Below are 6056 nucleotides of genomic sequence, written 5' to 3' on the forward strand. Positions count from 1 at the left end.
ACTTTAAAAACAGTTCCAATACTTCTGCAGGGGTCATCCAACTGGAGAAACATAAGCCTGGGGTTTCCTTGAGTTGAGAGAATGCTAAGACTAGTTGTAAGAGTTGGTAGCAATAAAATTCTTTGATTTTACTCATTCATTCAATCAGAATTCAGTGCCCCCACCCAAGCTGCAAGACTGGGGAAAAGGAGATGAAGAAGACTCGGCCCCTCCTTTTGAGGTCAGTCTAAAGAGGACAAATGAATAAATAATCACAACACAGCGTAGCCATACTAGGAGTAACCAGAGAGACACCAGCTCAGCCTGAAGGCATTAGTTTTCTAAGTATGCGATAATTATACACAGAAAAATTAGAAGACCCAAGGAAGTTTTTTAAAAACTCCATAGTTCCAACACTCAGCTATGATCACAGTTAACATACTTTTATCTGTAACCTCCCATGCTTTTTCTGTGTGTATAACCTAAAAAAAAAAAAAACACCAACCCTAAATGCAATGTAATATATTGAGTTGGATCCTGGAACAGAAAGAAAGGACATTAGTGGAAAAACTGGTGAAAACCAAATAAAGTCAGAGTCTAATAATGTACCGATGTTAATCTCTTAGTTTTGACAAATGTACCATGGTTATGTAAGATGTTAACATTTGGAGAAGTGAGGTGAAGTGCATGCAGAAACTCTCTGTACTATCTTTGGAATCTTTCTGTAAACTTAAAATTATTACAAATAAATTGTTTACTTTTAAAAATGGACCCATTCTCTATTGTTTAATAGCCTTTGTTTATTCACTCAATATTTATCATGAAATTTTTCTGTCTTGGAATGATCTCATGATAGCATTCTATTTCATCCCTTGAATGAATCATAGCCTATCTCCCCTATTGTTGGAAATTTAGGTTGTTTCCAGTTCTTACCCTGTCATACAAATGCTGTGAATACTTAGTCATTTCCTTAGGATACTTAACAAAATGGAATTGCTGAGGCGGAGCTGCCAGCTAGGGAACACATACGGAGCACCACAGGCCGTCACTGTTCTAAAGTGTCTGATACACATGAACTTGGTTGCACCAACCACAAGGGGGAGGTAAGCCAACAAATTCTCAGCACTCTCTTTCAGCCCAGTCCAGCACCTCCCTGGTACCCCTGCCGTGGACGCACACAGACCTCTCTTGCTCTTTTGCACACCTTCTCATTTTGGCTTCAGGAGGGCAGTTCCTGCAGGCAGCCAACAGGTGGTCTGTGGAATAAGGGCAGGTACCAGAGGTGGTTTCGGCAAACACTCCAGTGTCAAGCAGTCTTTCCTGGTTTGGTGTGGTAGCCATGTGGGGGGGTGGTGGGGGTGGAGGTGGCACTGGGGAATAGGAAAGGGTTAAGACAGACATTCTGAACTACACCTGGTAGCTATGGTAAGGTCTTTTTATCCTCAGCAAGTGGCCATGGGAAAGGAGAAAAAAAGGGTCACTTACTGGGCAGCTGCTATATTTCATATTGACTCTGCCCACCTATAGACAAGTGCTATGATCCTCATTTTACAGTAAGCTTGTTGAGGCTTCACAGCGAAGTGTCACCCGAAGGCACACAAGGGAGCTACAGTCAGTGCCAAGATCTAACGACAGGTCATCTTCGCCACCCCCAACCCAGGCCCACAACCACTAGGCACATGACTGAACGCTGAGCTACAGTAAAACAGGGCTTCTCCCTCTTCTGAGGGACTGCTGGGTCCCACAGCAAAGGATCACCCAATTCACGGTCAAAGCACCCATGCGGAGAGTCTGGGGGAAGCAGGAAGAAGGGTGGCCTGTGGTTGAGCTTCAGTGGTCCCTCAAGCCTACATGTACATGCCTCTGTGCTCTTCTGCGTTCTTGACATTACTTTTACAAAAAACAATATTTATTATTTATTTGGCTGTGCTGGGTCTTAGTTGCAGCATGCAGAATCTTTGATATTCATCTTGGCATGTGGGATCTTTAGCTGTGGCATACAAACTCTTAGTTGCGGCACGTGGAATCTAGTTCCCTGACCAGGGATTGAACCTGGGTCCCCTGCGCTGGGAGTGCAGTGTCTTAGCTACTGGACCACCAGGGAAATCCCTCGACATTACTCTTGAGCTGAAAACCTTCTCTTCCCTATGCTTGGTTTCAAGCATATTTCTAACCAGTTGCAGATTTCCCAAGAATTCTAGAGGCTCACTAGGTAAAAGCTGCCAGTAAGTGCCAGTGGCCTCCATACCTCCCCTTGAGCCATGACCCTTGCCTGGAATGCCCATCCTCCCTCCATGGACCCACATCGACCCACCTCCTCCATGAAGCTACCCATTTCTCTGTAGTCTGACTTCCTGCACCACATAATTAGCACTTTTTCCACATCCCATTTCTTTTCCAAAACAGACTCAAGGCAGTTTACAACACACATTGGGGCACAGAACACTAAAATTATAAAAGCAGAGTTTGGGTGAGGTGGTGTAAGAATCTCATTAAGAAACCATGGCAGAGGAAAGCATATCAAGTGAACATTAGGGGAGCTTTCTTACAGCAGGCAAAAAGGAAACAGTAGAAAATGAAGCATTCCTTATCTAATTGAAGAGTGCAGACCAGCTAAATAGGAAGCAAAAGGATCTCCTAGCTCCAAGCTCAGAGAGGTTTGTCCCCAAAGTCTTTATCTAAGGGACCCCATACAGAGTAATCATTTGCTATGCAGCAATGTTACCCTCAAAGTGCAGATCTATTTAGCCTGAGTTACCAGCATAGGGTGGGGGGCCTAAGTCTTGTCTTGCCCTTGCTGACACCTCTCTTTCCCCTCCTCTCTGCTCTTTGCTTGGGGGCACCTCATTCAAACTGAGTACCTGGAAGGGGCCTTCTGTGAGGGCAGCTCACCATTGCAGTGCCCTGGATGACTCCAAACACACAGCCGCCACATTCCCAAGACATCAGCAGGGCAATGCTCCCTCTGGGGTGTGGGAGCCATGAGACGTGTGAAGCTGCAGCCTGAGAGGAAAGACTGCCAGGCAGAGCCTCCTGTTGCCACCCTTCCCAGAAGCAGGGGTTATTCCAAGAGCTTTGCAAATCCAACACATCAGTGCCTTCATGCCCAAACAAGGAATCAAGAAAGAAAAACAACAGAGAAAACTACTTTACCCTGAGGTGACACTCCTGACCCAGGCCCTTCCCTGGGACAGAGCAAATCTACTCAGGTTTCTTCTCTGTTCATCCAGGTTTCTCTGCATCACAGGTGCCTTCAAAATCTGTCTTCCAGAAAAATGTCAAAGCAATTGGCACAATGGTGTGCATGGAGTCACAGACCAGGCTTAGCCATTCATAGGTATATGAGCCTCAAAATGCATACATATAAGATGAGATAGTGGTAGTACTTACTTCCACATGGTTATTGAGAAGACTGAGATAATATATGCAGGACCTACCAAACAGTAAGCATGAAATATGTTAATCTATGATTAATTATGAATATACAAAAACACAGAATTCTACATACAATTTCAGGCGTCCATAGACTTCTAGATCTTCAGGTTAAGAATTCTTACAAATTAAATGTCCATCAACGGATGACTAGATAAAGAGGATGTGGTACACATACATAATGGAATATGACCCAGACATAATAAGAATGAAATAACACCATTTGCAGCAACATGGATGCAACTACAGATCATCATACTAAGTAAAGCAGAAAAGAGAAAGACAAATACCTTATGATATCATTTATGTGTGGAATCTAAAAGATGGCACAAATGAAGCTATCTAACAAAACGGAAACAGACACACAGACATAGAGATCGGACTTGTGGTTGCCAAGAGGGGGAGTGGGGGATTAGTAGATGTAAACTATTATATATAGGATGGATGAACAACAAGGTGTTACTCGATAGTACAGAGAATTATCCAATCTCCTGAGATAAACTGTAACAGAAAAGAATATTAAAAAGAGAATGTACATGTATATATAATATAAAACTGAGCCATTTCGTTGTATAACAGAGATTGGCACAACATTGTAAATCAACTACACTTTAATTTAAAAAAAGAAAAAAACAAAAGAATCTTTAGCCTAGCTTGGTTCCTGACTCAGGAAGACGATAGCTCTTGCCCACACCCACATTTTCACTCTGAGCTCCGTCAGCACACACCGAGCACCTGCTGCATGCCCACGCAAATGTCTTGGTCACCAGTGTCGTCAGCACATCTGAGGGGTGGGGATCATTCCCATTCAACGGATAAGGTGCAATGATTTGCTGGAAGGCTGGTAGTGGAGGAGCTGCTGCTGAAACCTGTCATCTCTGACTCATGTAGCTTCTTCCTGAGAAAAGGCTGATTAGGCTTCTGGAGGACCGAGCCTGCTCTTCACCCCACTCCATCCTGTCTGCGACATTTCGTGCACATGAGATCCTAAGCACATACTTTGGGTCCTCAGACTGTCAACAATATCCCCCAAACTGGCTCTGGCGGTGTGGGGCGTCCACAAGAAAGAACCCATCTGGACGGGCCCTTTCTGCTGCAGTGGCAGCAAGCCACGGGATCAGTTCAGCAGCAAGGTGTCAGAGACTGTGTGTGAGTCCCGACTGCTTCTTACGGCGCCCTCCGGAGTGTGACCACTGCTGAGGCCTGGTCTCCTCCCCCGTGACAGAAGACAGCGCCAACCAGCTAGGGCGCTTTGCAGGGGCTGGGGAGAGGTCGAGCAAGGTTGTGGGTGTGGGGCTGCTGCACAGCACATGACGTGTCAGCCTTCCAGAAGCGGTGCGGACTCTTACTTCATCCAATCTCGGTTTCCAGAGAGGAGGCCATGCCCAAAGGCATGAGCGAGCAAGAGCTCACCTGGTCTTCTTCCAGTTTTTCCTTTCCACCCATACCAGGTATCCTCCCAGGCTGCTCTGACAAAGATTTCCCCCAGTTTGTTGCATGATGATCAAGGGAACGGAAGAAAATTTTCATGGGACATTTAAATACTTAGGGAATGAAAAGATCAGCGCAAATAAATCACCTGAGAATGACCTTGCAGAGGTGGGGGATGTGGTAGAGCAGAAGAGGGAGCAGGAGTTCGGACACCAGAAACAGGCCTGCCTCTCTCCAGAGCAAGAACGCCTGCCTAGAGAAGGATGGTGCTTCCAGGTCAGCTCCAGCTGCTTTCAGGAACAGCAGTCACTTCTCAGAAACCCCAGTGCAAAGACAGCCCTTTCAAAGAGCATGAGAGCTTCAGTTTGGACAAATGATTTAAGCTCCTTTTTGCAGGGGAAGAAATGGATTTACAAAGAAGCAACCAAGGGTATTAAAGAGGCAGCTGAAAAGGCAGCCAAAAATCTGGCTTAGGGATTAGAAGCACTGGCTTTCTAGGCTGCGGACAACTGTTTGCTTAACAATCATCCACCCTGGCAGGAAGCAGGTTATTTTTCTATGTATCCTTGGATTCTGCTAGCATTTATCCAGTGTCTATTCCATGCCAGGTACCAAATAGAAACCTTCTTATAAACTTCATTTACTAGCAAATGAGTCTGAGAAGGTAGTATCACTAGCCTCTTATTAAAAAATATTTATCAACTTTGGCTGCGCTGGGTCTTTGCTGCTGCCCGTAGGCTTTCTTCAGTGGCGGAGAGCACGGATTACTCTCTAGTTATGTTGCGCTGGCTTCTCACTGCAGTGGCTTCTCTTGTCGTGGAGCACAGGCTCAGAAGCTGTGGTACATGGGTCTAGGTGCCCCGTGGCATGTGGGATCTTCCCAGACCCGGGATCGAACCAGCGTCCCCTGCATTGGCAGGTAGAGTCTTAACCACTGGACCACCACTAGTCTCTTTTTCACACGAGGAAACAGGAGCAGAGTAAATGACTGGCTGGGATTTGATGTACATCCCTGAACCCCAAGCACAGCACTGTCTCCTCTGGCCCAAGCGGCCTTGTCCTAGGGCTCAAGAAAATCCTGCAGATGAGCTGAAGGCCAAGAGGGAGCAGACTCTTCTTATGAACACACACTTGGACCTTCCTGCCTTCTCACGACTTGTAGTGACCGCAAAGGGCTTCCAAGTCAGATCCAGAATTCAGCGTCAATTTACTAG

Source organism: Dama dama, chromosome 8, assembly GCF_033118175.1.
Source record: "Dama dama isolate Ldn47 chromosome 8, ASM3311817v1, whole genome shotgun sequence".
NCBI classification, from domain to species: domain Eukaryota; kingdom Metazoa; phylum Chordata; class Mammalia; order Artiodactyla; family Cervidae; genus Dama; species Dama dama.